At 30.3% G+C, this 21,385-nt stretch overlaps 1 long non-coding RNA gene across 1 annotated transcript in view; it reads left to right on the forward strand.

Annotated features, from left to right (window-relative positions):
- Positions 1-12,787, forward strand: part of LOC134692977 (uncharacterized) — a 30,126-nt gene extending 17,339 nt beyond the window's left edge. The window contains exons 2-3 of the long non-coding RNA XR_010102302.1: positions 6,579-6,650; positions 12,708-12,787. This is a non-coding gene — a long non-coding RNA (uncharacterized LOC134692977). The remainder of the gene's footprint in view (positions 1-6,578; positions 6,651-12,707) is intronic.
- The last annotated feature ends 8,598 nt before the right edge of the window (positions 12,788-21,385 follow it).

The following is a 21,385-nucleotide window of genomic DNA, read 5'->3' on the forward strand; positions in this document are numbered from 1 at the left end:
TGATAAATGAAAAAGATTGATTGAATGGTCAAAACCCAAAAAATGTGACATTCTTCTTATGCAAGAAACACACTTTACAGATATCTTGACAAACCATTTAAATACTGAATTTGAAGGCAAACTTTTACTAAGTAATGGTTCAAGCAATTCAAGGGGTATTGCCATATGGCTGAAAAAAAACTATACTTTAATATTATAGATGACTATAAAGATAATGAGGAAAGGCTATTGCTTGTTAATATTGAAATATATGACACTATTATAACAATAGCCAATATTTATGCGCCAAATAAACTGTACATGCTGTAATAGAAGAAAAAAGTTTGGGTCAACTTATTCTAGGAGGCGATTATAACGAAATGTTATCCCATATTGATTCAAAAAGCAAATCTAAGCACCAAAAAAAAAAAAAAAACTGCTCACAACTTAAATAAACTTATAAAGTCCTTTAAACTAAGAGATATGGGGAGAAACAGAAATCCAAACAAAGTTCAATATACATGGAGTAGAAAAGATGGATCGGAGTCGACAAGAATAGATTATTTTTTAATTGCTCCTGAGGTATTCGAAAACTGTGTTTCATGTGATATAAGACCAATAGTACTACAAAACACAGATCACAACAGTGTTTCTTTAAAAATAAATTTAAGTAGAGGACAAAAAGGAAGGGGATACTGGAAACTTAACAGTAGTGTACTTCAAAATGAAGACTACATTGAAATAATTAATAAGATAATAAAAAATTATAAAAACAAGCCAAAAACTAAAACTGAACTTGACATTCTATGGGACAATTTCAAAAATGAAGTTAGAGACCAGACAATCAACTATTGTAAAATAAAAGCTAAGAATAAAAAAGACCAAATCAGCAAGTTGGAAAAAATGTTAACGGAATTAAATATAATTATAGACAAATCATCATGCAATGATAAAAACAAAAGCAATTTAGAACAGAAAGTAGAAAATATAGAAAATGAAATAGGAAAACTCTATAATGAGAAAATAAAAGGTAATCGAATAAGGGCATGGGTAAAGTGGGTTGAAGAGGGAGAAAAAATTCGGCATATTTTCTAGGGATGGAAAAATCTAGACAGAATAGAAAAACAATAACCCAATTATGTGATGATAAGGGTCAAGCTACAAGAGATCAAGACAAAATATTAGAATTAGAAGCAAATTATTACAAAAATTTGTACTCTACAAAAAATCCTGAGATAGAAGAAACAAAAAAGTATTTAGAATCTCTAAAAGAATATAAAAAAAAATGCCCTGAAAGTAATACTTGTGAAGGGGAAATAACTGTTGATGAATGTACTGATGCAATTTTTAAAATGAAACTTAATAAAGCTCCTGGGCTTGATGGATTAAATGTTGAATTCTACAGAACATTTTGGGAAGAATTACAAACTTTTATAGTCGCTACTTTTAATTATTGTTATGAAAAAGGAAAGTTATCAAACACTCAGAAAGTAGGTTTAATATCCTTAATTTATAAAAAAAAAAATGACCCTCTTTCACTAGATAATTATAGACCTATAACTCTTTTAAATTATGATGCGAAAATACTCGCTTATGCATTAGCACAAAGATTAAAACCCCTGCTACCCAAAATTATACACACTGACCAAAAAGGATATGTTAAAAATAGGTATATTGGTTTTAATATTCGACAAATACAAGATGTTATAGATTACTCTAAAACTTTTAAAATAGATGGAACAATCTTATTCCTTGACTTTACAAAAGCATTTGATTGATTAGAATGGGACTTCATGTTTGAGACTTTATAGAAATTTGGCTTTAAAAATAATTTTATTAGGTGGGTTCAGACAATGTACTCGGATGCATTATTAATAACGGGTGGGTTTCTACTCGATTCAGTGCTTCTCGTGGAATCTGACAAGGATGTCCGTTATCATCGTTACTTTTTGTTCTAGCAGTAGAAGTAATGGCAATTAAGATAAGGGAAAATAAAAACTTAAAAGGACTAGAAATAAAACTAGATGGTAAAAGTAACACTCTGAAAATTTGTCAACTAGCAGATGATACCACTTTATTTCTTCAATCAAAAAAAGATGTTACTCTTGCAATTAATTTAATAGAAATATTTGGTACTTTCTCAGGTTTAAAATTGAATAAAACAATGAATGAAGGGATATGGCTAGGCCAATTGAAACACTGTCGTGATAAATGTGAAGATATAAATTAGTGTACTACACCTATTAAAAGTCTAGGAATTGATTTTGGGCATAATAAACAAACATGTCAAAAATTAAACTTTGAAAAGCAGCTTTTAAAATGTAAAAAAATAATAGCCGATTGGAGTAAAAGAAATCTTACTATTATAGGAAAGATAGTCATCATCAAATCACTTGTTTTGCCAAACCTAACATATATTGCATCAAACACTATAATTCCTTAAAAAAATGTTGCAAAATTTTAAAACTTTGATATAATTGTATATGGAAAGGTAAAAAAGACAAAATAAAAAGATCCACACTTACAAAAGATTTTTTGGAAGGTGGACTTAAAATGACAGACATTGATGTTTACATAAAATCATTGCATATCAATTGGATTCTAAAATTAAGCGAAGATAAAAATGATAATTGGACAATCATTCCAAAATTTTATTTCAACAAATTAGGGGAAAATCTTCTTGTATTCAAAATGAATTTAAAGAGTATTAAAGACATTGATCAAAATAAGCCAGACTTCTACAAGCAACTAATTAAAGATCGGATTAGTGAAAAAGGAGGGAACACAAAAGATCCCAAAAGATTTTTTGAAATCAGAAAACAAGTTTTGTGGGGTAATGATAATATTAGGTTTAACAGAAAATGTCTATACTTTGACGACTGGATAAAAAGCGATATAATTAATATAAATGATATCATTGATGAACAGAGTAAAATCTCTGAAACTACAATCTTATCTAAGCTTAAATATAAACAAAATTGGATAAAGCAAATAAATATGTTAAAAAAAGCTATACCAAAGAAGTGGAAACTAATTCTTTGTACTGAAGAATCCATCAAAACTAAAGTTAAAGTTGTCAACGACTTAAAACTTAGGTATACAACAATAATTCCATTAACGAGCACTAGAGAACTCTATAAAATATTCAAACTAAAAGAAAATCATGAAAAACCAAACGGTTTTCTTTTATGGGAAAAATTATTTGACAAACATTTAAATTACAAGTTCAAAAATAACTTTGTTTTTATTTTTCAATATCTCACTGACAACAGATTGAAAATATTTAGATGGACACTTATTCACTATATTCTGCCATGTAATGAACTATTAAAAAAGTGGAAAATTACTGAAGACAACTTATGTAAGCATTGTAAAGAAAAAGATAACTATGAACACTTTTTTGTCAACTGCTCATTTAATACAGACTTCCTAAAAATAGCAATGAAATTAATGAACTCCCTAGGTATAGACAAAAACATTTTAAGTCTTGAAAATCTAGTAATAGGGTACAAAATTGAAGACTCGGCATACTTTGATATTAACTACATACTAACAATAATATCCTTTTCATTATATAAAGCATATTATGTCTCAGAAAAAAAAAAAAAAAAAATAAACATTTTGAAAATTTTCCAAAAAGAAATTTCAGATATTATTGAAATGAACAAATTTAATAACAAAAATAATAGTTAGACAATTCTAAAAACAAATAAATTCATTGAAGATTATACAAAAAAAATCAGAATTAAATCAGTTTTAAATGTCTGAAACATTATATTATAAAAAGAACAAAACGTAAGCACAATTTTTAATTGTTTACATGCCATATATGGTCATGTTTATTCACAGGTTCAATCATGCATGTCGGCATGTGTTACAAATATGTTTGTAATAATGTTCAACCATGCATATGTAACGCCATGTTAAATATTGTTGTTTTATTCATAAACATTATAAGAAAAAAAAAGATAAACATGTGTAATCACGATTATTTAATATTTTTTTCATAGTGTAGACAAATTGTGAATTGTGCACGCTAAAATGAATGATTTAACTTGTGTAATACATATACACGACGACATACAATAGATCAGTAGAAATTTAAACAAAAATTGTATACTTACCGAACTTTATAAAATAAGTTAAATCCTGTTTATATAAGAATATTTAGACACACTCGATAATGCGATAACGCACATGCTTTCCGAACCAAAACTAAGCCCAATTTCTTTCAATGGAACACGGATCATTTGATAAAATCGATAACGGAAAAAAATTCCGGAAAATTTAATGTATAAAAAAAAACAAGAAATTTTTAACAAAGATCTGTATGTGTATTCACAATATTTATTTTATATAATTGTGAAATCAATTACACTATAGCTACTAATATTATGAATAAGTTATATCTTATGTTAAACTATTAGGTAAACTAACATGAGGGATACTAAGTTACAAGCTGTAAACTTAGTAAATTGTTACAGCAAATATAAAATAAAGATATTATTACGTTTAAAAAAAAAGTCATTTCCCAGTGAATATAAGGTTTTTGAAAGAACAGTTTTGACATATCTGTACTACACACAGAATACTTCCGAGACCACACTGTTTACAACTTGGGAAGAAATACACACTGTTTAACTGATTAGCAAGATATCAAAGTTCTAGATCTACCACCTTATACGATCTTATACCAGTCAAGTTCGCGATTTTCATTTTGAAGATCTTCTTCGTGACTTTTTTTACATTCATTTTTAAAATCCTTGATTATTTCTTCATCTTCAATTTTAGCAAACAAGTTAATTCTCCTATAAGTTGCATACTTTTCACCAAATTTACTATTGTCCCGTCGGAAAGTCGCCGGTTGCTACAATGCAAATTCTGGTGAAAGGGACGTAATTCGTACAAAACGTCGCAATATTTCGCGGAATCCGGTAGATGGCGTTCATTTACTGTTACTTGACCTTAAATTGAAAATATAACATAATGTTACATGAATTTAGTCAGTGAAAATGTTGCCTAAATCTTTTTATGACAAGACAGTGAATTGAAACCGGGATAAAATAAATATCCTGTCAAATAAATTATCATAGGTACCACGATTTAAAATGAAATCGAGACCAATACAAAAGTTCGCAACTCTAAGTCACCGCACGGAATTCAATAATGAACAAAACCCATACCGAAAAATAAGCTATAAAAGGCTCGGACATGACAAACGTGAAAAAAAGTTCAAAAGAGAAAACTAACGAACTGGTTTATGTAAAAACAATAAACATAAAACAGGTTTGACATACAGCAATATACAACAACCCTTGGTTATGTGCTGACATTATCCCAAAAGTATTAAATTTCTGTGTAGGTCTTATAACAGTCCTTAGATGTACGTTCACCAGACAGTAAAAAACAGAAAACGAATTGATATGTTTTATATCTTTTATGAATGTATGTTATGAACCTTTACTTAATCATTCAAAATAGAAAAATCAAGTACACTATGCATGATTGATATATTATGGGAATTTTATGATAGTTTAAGGTGATACGAAATTTGTCAATCGAGAGGTTATTCTATAACTGTTTAGGGCAAAATGGTGTACTTCAGCAGAGATGACAGAATCATTTCAAATTGAGACTAAACATCTTTAAAGAGGAATACCATTTTCCGGCGCTATGCGTCTTCGAATAGTATTCACACTTTAGGATAATCAACCAGATACAAAGTAATTCAAAATATGTATTAACAAAAATCAAAGTACATTTATAACGATACCATTTAAATTCGCATTTAAAGCGAAAGTTTTTATAAAACTAAAATCTGAACTTTGCATCGTACAAATTTAGCTCTAAAACAGTTCTTCATTTGCAAAACTTGTGGGAAGTTACTAATGAATAAGAAAGGCAAACCATTTTTAAAGCAATACCACTTCCCAATATAAACTCATTTGATAATAAAAACACAAAGAACCATTGTGCCAAATGTAATACATGAATGTAGGATTTTATGGGTTTTAATATGGACAACTTAGGCAATTAAATTAAAACTTAAGGACTGATTGTCTTGCCAGCTAAAGCATGACAATTTTTATTAAACTGAAATCTAAACTCTTCATCATGAATCTATAACGGTTTCCAATTTATCAAAGTTGTCGAAAGTTGCTGCTGAATGAGAAAAGCTTACCATTTTCAAAATTAAAATTATTTTATTACCAAAAACACAAAGGAAACCGTTGTTCAAAATATTTAATATGAGTGTAAGTATTTATGTGGCTAATAAGGACAACTTTGGTAACTGAAATAAAAATCTGGAATGATATTCCTATCCGCAGTAATTTGTAACTTTAGTCTACATACATCGTGCTCCGTGTAAATTCACCATATAAATTCACATATAACAGCTCCATATCAAAATGGTGAAATGACCAGATTTAATAGAAGACTTTGAGCATGTTGTTTTAACATATATAATTAACGTCATCCGTGATAAATAACTTTTAAAATAATTCATTGTATCCCTCGTTTTCCAAGGTAAGTATTATTGCATTGATGAATATGAAATATTTTATGCAGAAATACGTTTCAAAAATGTTATTTTGCAGGAACTTATGGAGCAACAAAATTTCAGCACTCGACGTGAATATCTTTCAAGGTTTGACGTCACTCGAGATATTGTAAGTAACTTTATGCCGTTAAAACATAATTTGCATTTACATGTATGTGTTGCTGATTTACTGTCGCAAAGATTTATCTTCTCTTTTTGAAAACATTTTGCAATGTTCCTACTAAATTAATAAATGCCTGTTCATTCAATTTGATATAACGTGAAAGCTTAACCAATTTTTAGAATTAAAAAAATTAGAACATTCAGATTAATGTTTTTGAATTTTTAAGATAAGTCAAGGTGATATAAATGTTTTGAAAACAGAGGTTACCTTGTATCTGTTTAGGGCAACGTAGTTTTCTTTTCGAAAAAAAACTTGAGACCGAACCTTGCTAGAGAGGAATAGCATAATCGATCTAGTGGTATACATTTGCACATCAGAGATTAGCAGTACATATTTTCAAAACAGTGAAATATTAGCACTTTGACAACTTCAATTTGACTTTGCCCAAAAGAAAAAACAAGAAAATGATACAAAGTTACTAAATATCTATTGTCATTATACCCCCGCTTTAAAAAAGGGGGGGGGGTATACTGTTTTACCTCTGTCTGTCAGTCCGTCCGTCAGTCCGTCAGTCCGTCAGTCCGTCCCATTTCGTCACATTTTTCTCAGGAACTACACATCCACCCTTTCTGTAATTTGGTATCAACATTTATATATGTCAGCCATACCGTGTGATGCGTTTTCAGATTCATCATTCATCGACTTCCTGTTTACCGAACACTTGTATGATTTTACACATGATAGCCAAGTTGAAAATTTTCGTCACATTTTTCTCAGGAACTACAATAAAAGGATTTCTGAAATTTGGTTTCAGGGTTTATCTAAGTCGGCTATACCGTGTGATGCGTTTTCAGATTGATCACTCGACAACTTCCTGTTTACCGAACTCTTGTATGATTTTACACATGATAGCCAAGTTGAAAATTTTCGTCACATTTTTCTCAGGAACTACAATACAAGGATTTCTGAAATTTGGTTTCAGGGTTTATCTAAGTCAGCTATACCGTGTGATGCGTTTTCAGATTGATCACTTGACAACTTCCTGTTTACCGAACACTTGTATGATTTTACACATGATAGCCAAGTTGAAAATTTTCGTCACATTTTCCTCAGGAACTACAATACAAGAATTTCTGAAATTTAGTTTCAGGTTTAATTTAAGTTAGCTATACCGTGTGATGCGTTTTCAGATTCATCACTCGACAACTTCCTGTTTACCGAACACTTGCATATTTTTACACTATTAATATTATCCACTTGCGGCGGGGGTATCATCAGTGAGCAGTAGCTCGCAGTTTCACTTGTTTCCACCTTTTTTCTACAATATTATTAGAATATGTATAAATTTCGTTTCGATTAATCTGGGTGCCGGTTTTTTTTTCTCAAAAAAGATATGGACGTGCGGATTTAAGTTCTTTAAATGATGAGATTAATCCAAGTACTCTTCTCTCTGACCTCCTTCTTTTTTGTGTTTTTTATGGTAATAACCAAGATATAACTTTTTATAACATGTATAGGAGGATTATACACATCGCTATATCAGTTGTATATTTCGATAAAATCCGACTCTGATCTGTTACAAAAGTCAAAACATAATTGGTCATAACTTGTATCCCAATCAGCAACGCTTTGGTCAATTCTTACTGAACATGAAAGGGAAACCGTTTTTAGACCAACATTACTTCCCAAAAATCCTATTATAAATACACAAAGGAAACCATTGTGTAAAAAATAGTGCATGGCTCGAAACTTTCATATGGTTAATACGAACAATTTAGATAACCGAAATAAACATTATGGACTGATATTTCTGCCAGCATCATTTCATCACTGGTGTCTGTCTAGACATAACCCCATTGAGTTAAACCATATCTTCGCTCGAGATTGAGATATTGAAATGGGAGTTTTGATATCGAGGGATAAATATGCGTATCATTATGTTAACACTGGTGACGACGAGGCTGTAGTAAATATGGTATTAAGATCATTTTGTTTCTATTCAAATGTGTGATCAATTATGTGATTAAACCGTCTGAAGACTGGATTGTTTTAGCCGAACATCAACCTGTTATTTGGTGCATTAATCATTTAAGTCAAAACTATAACCTTGTATTTTTATGTCAACACTTGTTACGACGAAGCTGTAGTAAATAAGATAAATTTGTTTGTATTCAAATTTGTGATCGATTGTGTGATTTAACTTTCTAAAGACTTGATATATATTCTAGCCAAACATCAACATGTAACTTGTTGCAGTAATCATCTACGTCAAACATGAACTATAACCTTGTATTGTAATGTAGACATTTATTACATTGTTTGCAATGAACAACAGTGATTTCCCAGTAAAATAAAAACCGATAACTTAACATGTGAAATAAACCCAATTAGTTCACTCCCCTAACGTCATACAACAATGTGGTTTCTACATTGTCAATGTAATAAAAAGAATAACTTATTAATGAATTCAAGTATCAAGAAATAGTGAACTCGTGATCGGACAACACTGATAATTAACGTATACGCTACGCGCATTTGTGAATTGTTTGGTCACTCGTTGAACATTTTTCTCATTATAAATTATAATCCTGGTACATTTGATAACTAATTATTGTCAGCAGTAAAACGGTATTTAATTTGACAAAGTTGTCTTTACCTAATACTTAACGAGAAAGGTAGAAAATTATCAGACCAATATCACTTTACCAAAAATGTTTTAGTGAAATAAATTAAAAGTAAATGGTTATGCAAAATACAATATACCTTAAAATAATAGATGAGGTTGAAATGGACAACTAAGGTAACTGTACTGAAACTGTCAGCATTATTCGGCGGTTATTTATTTGTCTGCCTGCACACAACAACGTAATCCTTAACGTAATGGTCACTTAATATCACTACAAAAGTCAAAAAGTCTGAAAAGACCAGTTTTTGTCTGAATTTGCATAAATTTTTACTTGACATTCTTAATTTGTCTGCATAATTTTTGAAAATTCTTGACATAGTACTAGTTTGTCTAAAAAGGTTCTTGATTTTTCTTGACAAGTGTTTTGACAGTATTAACATTGTCTTAAAATTTCTCGACACTTCCTGTATCATCTGATAAGAGTCTGGATTAGTCTCGACCAATTCTTGACTGTCTTAAATTTGTCTCGATCTGTCTTGACATATTCTTGACATTCTTAATAATGTCTGAATTTGTCTTGACATATTCTTGACATTCTTTATAATGTCTGAATATGTCTTGACACATTCTTGACAGTATTAAATATGTCTTGACACTATCTCAACAGTATAAATTTCGCCGGTACGGTTTATGAAATATTTTGGGTTTGTGTGGCTAAAAAAAGAGGAGGGGGGCTTTCGTGTTGGTCAAAGAATTTTTTATCAACAAAAATTTGTGATAACGGTCTCCTTCCTGAAAAGAAAAAAAATGTTTAGATCTATATTATGTATGTTTGTTTGAGACCAATGAAATTATTGATTAAAAATTATTAAATTCAACACTCAAATTTGAATAGTAAATAGAAATCATTGATGGGACCCATTATGAATACTTTTTTTATTATTATTCCTGGAGTAGATAATAATTTTCTTTTAATCTTTGAAATGTTTATGGCAGGTCAACTGATAAGTTGTATGGCTGATTATAGGTTAATCAGTAATTGCTATTTGACAGTTGCGTGTATTCTGGGGTGTGTTATAACTTAATTTCATGGGGAACATCCTGTCCATGTATAATACTGAATATATATATTCCAACAGATGACATTACACAAATTTTTCTTCTGTTAAATGAATGATTTTATGTCATCATAATTTGCTATTTATATAAACCACATTTTTGTACAATAATTATTTACAATATTAACATTGGATATATTGAATGTAGAGTGAAATATGTCTACCATATGATTGGTTTTAATAATTTAATTAATAATTGAGATTTAGGAATCAAAACTTGTATTTTTTACAAAAAAACACATTTAAATTGTTTTATATCAACACACCCTCATTTAAATTATTTTATACATTATATTTCGTAGCCGTATTTGCATTTGTGAAACTATTTAAATACCAAAATTTTCAATTGTTTTACATGCCCAACTTTCATATTTGTTGTAAGCAATGTAACTTAAAATCAACAGTATATTATGAAAAAGAAATAAAGATTACAGTTATATTATGAATATTGGTCATGATTTGTAAAACTTAGAACTTTCAAGTAAATTTAAGACACAATTCAAAATGTTCAGAATATGTCAAGCCAAACTGAGAAAGAATAAGAATGTCGAGAATATGTCGAGAAATTTCAAGACAGTATTCAAATGTGAAGAATTTGTCAAGAAATTTTAAGACCATATTCAGAATGTCAAAAATATGTCGAGTAAATTTCATAAAAATTTGATATAAATGAGAATTTGTCAAGAAAAATTAAGACACGAGTCATACTTTTGGAGAATGTCAAGTAAAAGTTCATGCAAATCAAGTCAAAAACTGGTCTTTTCAGACTTTTTGACTTTTGTAGTGTATGGAACGCATTAAATGGAGGGACAAATGATACAAGTCAGAAGACATCACTTCAAATCTTCAAACACTGTTGTACAAGATGGTCATTGAAATATTTGTATTCAAGTTCATCATTTATAATGCGGTAATACTGTCTAAAAACAACATCGATTTCTATATACTTAAGGGCAGATATTGAAGATGTTTTCGTCTCATGATAATAATGGAAGCCATAAATGAATAAAAACTTTATATCATATTATAAAAATCTGCCAGTATGTTGTCAATATATATCAACCAGTTTATAAACAGATATACTTCTGTTGGACCCCCAAGGGTGAATGGGGAATAGACATATGGTCACTTGGTCTTCTTCCGACCGGCAGTAAAACGCTTGCCGAAGTGGGGCGTCCGTCTGGCTGTGCGGGATGTATCAAGTTCGCAGTCACGTACGGTCAAATTGGGGACGTTAAATCCGATGCCTCGTGTAAGGAGAGTGGGCTGTTGCAAGGCAAAATTTCTGTCCCTATCCAATATACCCTCATTTTTCAGTGGCATTCCAAATTTCCCCGACCATCATCCCAGATGGCCTCTATTAATTCAAGACCTACCTATAGTATTTTTTGTGAACTTGTTCTCGTCCTGAATATGCATGAAATATTTGCCACTGGACGTTAAGCAACCAACAATCAATCAATCAATACTTCTGTTGGTCAATAACTGCAATGACGAATACTCTTATTTTTCGGAAAAAATGTTACTTGTTTGATCTTGTATTATATCACCCTTTCCTTTTATTAATTGTTTTTCAAGTAACACAAGATTTTGAAAAAGCAACATATATAATCAATGTTCTTATCTTTTTAAAAATATTTTCCATCGAGCTTTTAAAGTATCGATCGATTCAGCTTGTTGAATGATTAAAGACAACCATTTTGATGAAAATAAACAAACGTCGTTTAAATTGATCCTATTGATTGTAATAAATTGCCATTTGTTTTCAAAGATATATTAATTTGTGTCAATTGTATTTAGTATTACAAGTAAAATTAGAAATATATGCAAGAAATAACAATTAAGGTTATTGAATTGCTGGTAAGGAGTCTGAATTTGTAAATGGAGAGGTTTGCCTATATCTGATTAGGACAAGATAGTTTACAGGATCAAAGACGACAGCATTCTTAATCAAATTTAGATAAAACCTTGATGAATAGGAAAAGCATTATCGATGTTTCTATGTTTCAACTAACCAAATACAACCACCTGATTGTAAGCACATTGTATGTATATTTGAACAGCACACGGTTTGAGTGTCTAGGTAAAACACGTTCCTCTGTCACCCTCAAACAGTGACGTTACAAAATAACATTGAGAAGAAACTTTACAAAAAATCTGAAGAAATTCATTTAACAAATCAACATGAAGGATCTTTCAGTAATACCTTTAATTGGTTTTCAAAGAAATATACTATACTTCAGTTTTTCTTATTTTTCTACTGTAAATATGTATGGATTGAGGAATACAAAACATTTTATGCAGACATATGTTTTACAGGTGGCTGAGTGCCAATCAAATTGAAACGCTTGACGTAAATCTCTTTAATGGTTTGACGGCTCTGGGGACATTGTAAGTATTTTGAATCCACAAACAACTATTTGCCCCATCTGATGCTGGTTTTCCATGCAATGATGTAATTTATCTATTTTTGTTTCCTTTTTCTTTTCGTGCACAGATATATTAACTTGTGTCAATTTGATTTTGTATTATATGACAATATAGTTTACAGGAAAAAAGATGATACGATTCAAGCAAGCCTTCATTAAGAGGAATAAAAATTTGGATCAAGTGCAATATATTTCTACATTTTTTTAGTAGAACATATTATCAGACCGATACAATATGTGCACTTTAGACTATTTCAGTTCAACTGACTTGTCTATTGCCCCAAAATTAAATGAAGATTATATAAATAAACTCATCATATATACCAGAATTGAAATTATATATTTGCGCAAGACGCGCGTTCCATAAAGCTATTGCATATCTATTATAGCCATTTGTTTTTTTTTAATTGGCTGCCAAATTCCTCAAAATATATCCAAAAAAAATAGTTGTGTATCGTTTTAAAGAAATAATCAAAAAAATGTTAGAAAATCGATAAAACATTTGAAGTGAATTTAGTGAAAATATTTTTTTTTGTAATGGGTCGAATCTTTCGTTAATTGTCTTGATTTTATGTTAATATAAAACATGCATAAATAAATATTGATATATAATGATATAAAGCAAATTTAAAATTGTTCAATTTCTGCTCTCAAACAGTATTTCATTTGGCAAAGTTGTCGTTTCTTACTACTGAATGATAAAGGCGGAAAATTATCAGACCAATATCACTTCCCAAAAATATTTTAATAAAATAAATTTACAAGAAATTGTTATGTAAAATATGATTTTGCGTAAATTAAAGTATGAAGTTCAAAATGACAAATAAGGTAACTAAACTGCAAACGTTGTGCCAGTATCCTTCGGGGGCTATTGTCTGCATGCACACAACCATAATTTATACTACTTAACGCCATGGTCACTGACTTTGGACCTGCTTAAATTACAGAATAAATCAAACACGGTAGAAGACCACACGTATGATCTGCCAGCACTGCTGTAAAATATGGTCATTGAATTATTTGTTATTTAATTAATCATTAATATTGCGGTAAAATTGTCTAAGAACAACGCTGATCTTTGTAGATTTAAGGGCAGACATTGAAGATATTTATCTTATAATGATAATGTAAGACATAATTGGTGAATAACTATGTATTATATTATGAAAATCTGTCACTATGTTTCTGTTGTTCCGTTGTTTTCCTTTTATAGTTGATGTGCTCCTCTCGGCTTTAGATTGTAACCCGGATTCGTTTTCTCTCAATCGATTTATGACTTTGGAAGCGCTATACTACTATTGCCTTTATTTGCAATATATCAACTAGTTTACATACCGATATATTCGATATCCGCTTGCCAATGTATTGCCAATGTTAATCTGTTTGCATTTACGAATATGCCAAATGTAATGATGAATTACGTTATGCTATATTGTAGGTCTCACATACCAATCAAATTACAAAACTCCCCATGTATTGCTTGATTGCTCTTGTATTATAATACGCCTATTATTTTATTCATTGTTTTTAAAGTAAAATAAGTTTTTAAGAATGCAATATAAATAATCAGTGTTTTTTTTCTTCAAATAATGCAATTTTCCGAAAGATTTAAATACTGTTTATTTTATTTGGTATATCATATAAAGTCTACTGTTTTCAAAAAATGAAGATGCCGTTTAAATGATGCTATTGGATAGATCAGATAACGCAATGCCATCTGCATTTTTGTCAATAGAGAGGTTACCATGTGACTTTCATGATACATTAGTTAACTGGAGTAGGAATGACAAACTGTTCAGTATAATTAAGATTAAACTTCAATAATGGTGAATTTAATAAATAATTCTCATTTCGAGCACTACCAAAATATAGCACTTTATGATACTTTGTATTTGACTTTTCTTTTCTACTTTTTAAAAACCGCCTGCGCATCTTAGATAAATGAATTACGTTCGCTTTAATTTGATATGGTATCATTTTAAGAAATAACATAGTAATAAGGACTTTTAGATTTATGTTATTGAATTGATTATCTTTCTTAAGTGACATGAGTTTAGTAAATGAAAATGTTGCTTTGATCTATTTTTTGAAAAAATAGTTTGTTTTTTGCTTTTTTTTAATTGACTGCACAAATTCGTCATAATATATAAAAAATGATAATCGTTTCAAAAAAATAATGAAAAAAAAATGTTAGAAAATTGATAAAACAGTTGAAGTGAATTTAGAAAACATAGACTGTCTTGTAATATATCCTATCTTTCGTAAATTATCCGGATTTTATATTAATATAAAGCATGCATTAATAAATATTGATATATAATGATATTAAGCAAAATTTAAAATTGTTCAATTTCTGCTCTGAAACTGTATTTCATTTGGCAAAGTTGTCGTTACTTACTAGAGAATGAGAAAGGCGGAAAATTATCAAACCAATATCACCTCCCAAAAATATTTTGTTAAAATAGATTAAAAGGAAATTGTTGTGTAAAATATAGAATTGCGTAAATTAATATATGAGGTTCAAACGCATCACTTAGGTAACTAAACGTAAATCGTTCTGCCAGCATTCTTCGGGGGCTATCGTAGGTTAGGCATTAAAACAATACACAAAAACATATATTATATACAGCAATACACAACAACCCTTGACGTATGTGCTGACATTCGCCAAAAGGATTAAATTTACAATTAGACAAAAATAACAGAAAGCGAATTGATATGTTTTAGATATTTTATGAAAGTATCTTATGAACCTTTATTTAATCATTCAGAATAGACAAACCAAGTACATTATGATTGATTTTATTTAAATTTTATGACAATTTAAGACGATAAGACATGTGTCAATGCACAGTGGTAAACTACTGTTTCCTTTATTTGTCCTGTATCTGTCTAGGACAATATGGTGTACTTGACACAGATGATAGTATCATTTCAAATTGAGACCAAACATCCTTAAAGAGGAAAACAATTATCACTCCGGCGCTATACGTCCTCGAAAAGTTTTCACATTTTCTGAACAAACACAACATTTTATTCGGAATAATTTCAAGTGCCTTTATTTTCTCCTACTCTAGGATAATTAACCAGATACAAAGTAATATAAAACATGCATCAGAAATTTCAAGATATAACGATGAAATGTGAATCAACATTTAGAGCAAAAGTGTTTATAAAACTTGAATCTCAACTTTGCATCGTACAGATGTATTTCTAAAACAGTAATACATTTGAAAAACTTGTGGGAAGTTACTGTTGAATGCAAAAGGCAAATCATTTTCAAAGCAATATTACTTCCCAAGATAAACTCATCAGAAACACAAAAGAAACCGTTGAGCCAAATTTGGTATATGAGTAGGATTTGATGGGGTTAATATGGTCAACTGAATTTAAAAAAAAATGAACAGCTTAATATTTTTTCATTATTTTTGTATTCATATTCAGCATTGAGAATGACGTGAAACTGTATAAAAAGCTTATTTTTCGCAGATATGTAGGATGTTATTTTTAACATTGATCATTTGAATACATATAATGTATGGCAAATAAGACAATTTCAATTTTGAATTTATCAATTTCCCCCAACTTAGTAGCAATCAACCAAATTAACCTGCATATGGGATATAAATTTCCCAACTCATTCAGTATTCAAAAACTTCCATCCTCTACTCAGACTTTATAAAACGTCACCAGTGTCTGAGCAAAAAGTTGATGAACCAAGGTTATGTAAAAAATGTATGAAAAAAAGTTACGTGTTAAAGTGTTCTTTGTTTTGTCTTTGTAAATTAAGAACTTGTACGGTTTATACAAAAAAGAAGATCTAGTATGATTCTAAATGAGACAATCATTCACAAGATACGAAATGACACAGACATTAACAGCTATAGGTCATTGCACGGCCTTCAACAGTGAGCAAAGCCGGTACATCATAATCAGCTATAAAAGGACCCGAACTCACAAATGTTAAACAATTCAATCGAGAAAACTAACGACCTAATTAATGTACAAAAAAATGAACGAAAACAATATGTAACATAGCAACAAACGACGACCACTTAAGTACAGGCTCCTGACTTGGGACAGGCAACTACATACAGAATGTGGCTGGGTTAAACATGTTAGTGGGATCCCAATCCTCCTCATAACCGGGGACAGTTGTGAAACAGTACAGAATAAGAATGAACATTATAATCAGTTCATAAAGGGTTAACACATCAGATGGATATAAATAGAAATATATCTAACAAGTGTACAGATTTGAGAGTACTTGCAGTTTTTGACAGCTAGTTAAAAGCCAATAATAACTAATAAAAATAATCATGCATCTAAGACTAATGTATCAATCAGTTCACATCCAACATCCAATGGATTTAGTGTAAATTTGTAATGAACAGTTAGAGAAAAACATGACTTTGTGCAATGCCAAGATACAGGAATCTAAAGATTGTAGATCCATGCAAGTGTACATGTATATAACAATATTATTTTAGTTTGCTTTTATTTAACTGATAACAAAATGAATGTAGATACCAATAAAACAATATTCAAAAATCTTATCACAGTATTTGAAAGGTAACCATTTGGAATAAGTTTATTTAAAGGATTGATAAGTTTACCAGGATCGTTTTCAAAATTTGCGGGCACGGTAAACAACATCGCCGTAAAATGAGGATGTGCCTATCCGTTTGAAATAAGTTTTCTACAGGACTGGTACAAAAAAACTTTAAAACCAAATCTTTATATCTTTGGAAGAATTTTGTAAAAATTAATTAAGGTAGATTAATCCATGACTTAATAATTTACCAGTAATACATAGATTCCATTGGCTAAAATCTAAAACGTCACAACAGACACAGGCATAATGAACTAGTTGTGAAATATTAAAACCGTAAGATGGTGCCAAAGAAACATCAATATCGAAAAAAAGAAAAGAAACAATAGGGGACGAAAAATCATCCCTTTTGTCGTAAACGGGTTTCCCGTGTAAAACTGAAATATCTAAATCCAAGAAAGGACAGTTATTACCATTTAAATTTGATTTATTTAAGGCAAGTTCCTTTGGGTAAATTTCGGCAGTATGTTTAGAAAGTTCTTGATTATTTAACGAAAAAATATCATCAAGATAACGGTAAGTGTTTTGTTGAATTTTTAATTAAATGCAATTTAGACGTTTTTTTCTGAGTTTGGTCATAAACTGTGATTCATAACAGTACAAAAACAAGTCCGCTATGAAAGGGATGCACTTAGTGCCCATGTGCCCATGAGAATACATTCAATCTGTCGATAAACTTTGTTGTTGAAGCGTACATAAATATAATCAAATAGAAAATTAACAGCTTCAATCATCTCATCAAACCTCCAGTAAGTATATCTAGCATATTTACCTTTCCCATTAGAGAAGAAAACTTTAAATTAGTTGCAGCAAATATATTTGCATTCAGATTTACCAAACGACCATTTATTTAAATAGGAAATCTTTTATTTGATAAGATTGTGTGGAAGTATAGTGTAAAGAGTTGAAAAGTCAAAACTTTCAACAGAATCAAAAGGACCATCAAAAGCAAGTAATTTGTCTAAAGCTTCTAGAGAATATTTTACATTCCAAAAAAAAGATAATTCCACTATTTTCATACATTTTATTTCAAAAGTTTATGATTAGTTATTTGATAGTTAAGGAACTAGTTAAAAACACTGAAAGATCAGTTGTAGAACACTTACTAGAGGCCGAGATGAAACGATAGTTTACTGTTTTTTGTTAAGTTTATGTAACCAATACATAGTATGGAACTTCTAATGTTCAGGAGGGGCCTTCAGCTGTGATGTCGATATGATATATCTGTTTACTATACGACTATCTGTGAAGCGCACGGACTTGAATGTAGATGAATTTAAAATTTCATGCTTAAGAACGTCTGTGTTGTATTTACGGCATTGATTTTTATTCTGAAAATATGCGTTTTACAGCTGACTATGCGGTATGGACTTTGCTCATTGTTGAAGGCCGTACGGTGACCTAAAGTTGTTAATGTCTGTGTCATTTGGTCTCTTATGGCGAGTTGTTCATTGGCAATCATACCACATCTTCTTTTTTGTATTATTATCTCTGTTATTTAATTCTGAATTATTCTCAAAATGTGATATTCGAATATCAACAACATTCATACATTTATTTAGAAAAGAAGTCAAGAGATTTTTTATCAAATTTTTCCCGTTTACACCAATTTTTACAAAACGAGGAGAGATCGTCTTTTGTGACCGGACTACACTGTTTCCAATCTATTTTAGATGGAGACCGATATTTTGGTCCTTTTAAAAAATCGATTTTAACCTCTTTGTCTTTGACGATATTGAGGTCCCCATAATAACATGGCCTTAGGGGTCATATCTAAACTTCGACGATTTACAGTTTCAAGTTTAAGGAGTATTGTTTTCTACACTGACGTCTGATGTTACTGACATATCACTAAAAAACTTCTGCTTGGTTTTTTGTGTGTTTACGAAATAATAGGTGGTTCTGTCCATTTGTCCATATTCCATATTTCGTAATATTGTTTTGGCGTGGCTCGGTACTTTGACATTCCGCGTTGTGTTATTTTCCTATGTTCCGTGTCTTAATGTCAATTTGTTTTAATAGTAATTAAATTATCACCCAATATTGACTACTGTATCCCTATTTTGACATTTTTACCTATTACGTCTGTTTGTTTTATTCGCCCATTGTTGTAAATATAGTGGAATTGCATGCTATTGTCATACTAGTGAGAGGTTCAGCTTGATTTAAATAAAAACCAGGTTTAAATAATTATTTTCTTCATAAGGAAATGTCTGGACTAACGCAGAAATATGACTGTTGTTTAAAATTCGTTTGAAGTGTTTGAGCTTTTTATTGAGCCATTTAAAAGTGACTTACCAGTGCTGAATTTCACTCGGAGATAGGTAGTTTTTGGAATATATGTTAGTATGTATGCAATATTTCATTCAGTTTTCACAGATATATCACTGTTCCATTTTTTTCCTATGTTCCAAGGTAAATATTTACATTGATGAATATAACATATTATATTAATGCAAACATTCGTAAATGCAAACAAATTAATATTGGCAATAAACTGGCCAACGGATGTCTACTATATTCGTTTGTAAACTAGTATATATATATTGTTCATAAAGGTAAGAGTAATATACCGGAGTTCAAAAGTCATAAATCGATTGAGAGAAAACAAATCCGGGTTACAAACTAAAACCGAGGAATAAACATCAACTATTAAAGGAAAACAAAGGAACAACAGGAACACTGAAGTCCAACAAAAACAAACGTCAACATACATAGAAACGAACTATTTGATAATAAACTGCCATATTCCTGACTTGATACAGGACATTTTAAGAAAAAAGGTGGGTTGAACCTGATTTATTGGTCGCCAAACCTCCCACTTTATGACAATGTTGAAAAAAATCGCTAAAAAGACAATGCTACGCGACAGAAATACAGCACAAGCTCACACAAGAACATTCACCACAGAGAAATGCACAAACATATACAACAATAGTCTTCACAAAATGCAAACCGCAAAACAACAACGAACATATTCAATCAACGACAGACACCACCGGATATGTCTAACAGTGACGCGCTTACGTAACTAACATGCAATCTCGTTTTTTTGCAGATATTTTCACAATACTTGTCCAAACAAATTGTCATGACAATGTTGGTATTGAAAGGCAATTTTATAATTATTTGGACTACAAACGATAAAACATAACACATTATCAAACCGACACCATAACAGAAACATCAAAAATAAAAACGTGAATGTTGGATGTACAAAACACCGAGACGCGTTGTATAGCAATGCAAATTCTCACTCGGTATAACAGTCATTATCGGGAATACGTCACGTTCGGTACTTAACAGACAGACGAAATAGATGTTAAACCACAATCGAAGACGTGGTAAAAAAGTCATCTGTTAGTTTAGACACAGCTACATCGTATAGATCAACAATTCGTTAAGGTGTCCATAAAAATGTACGGAGTTTCATTTCAAATCTGTACTCTGGTGGAGCAGTTTCTGCGTGCACACTCCTAAAAAAATTGATTTAATTTTGACATTATTTTGATAGTTTACAAATAAGATTTATAAACGTGTTTTCATTTAATTTGGTATTAAATGTTAACTGTACATGTTCATGAAATCACAAATTAGACCGTACAACTTTATGTTATTGAATTGTTTCATAAACTCTCAGGTGATTTGATTTTTGTCAGTGGATACGTTACCCTGAGATAGTTATTTGAGCATAGACGGCATAATTAGAATTAGAATTAAAAACAAACTTTGATTAAGAGGAATAGCATTATCGATCTTGTACTATACATTTGAATATCGTTGATTAGCATTTCCAGATCAGTTAAATCTTTGCACTTTTAGACTACTTCATTCTGAATTTTCCCCTAATATCAGTTATCATTTTCCTCTCTTTTGCTGCAATATTCCTAAATTATATACACATTTTGTTTTGTTAGAACTGAGTACCGTTTCTAAGAAATAAAAAATAAGATATT

The sequence above is a fragment of the Mytilus trossulus genome, chromosome 12, assembly GCF_036588685.1.
Source record: "Mytilus trossulus isolate FHL-02 chromosome 12, PNRI_Mtr1.1.1.hap1, whole genome shotgun sequence".
In the NCBI taxonomy this organism is placed as follows: domain Eukaryota; kingdom Metazoa; phylum Mollusca; class Bivalvia; order Mytilida; family Mytilidae; genus Mytilus; species Mytilus trossulus.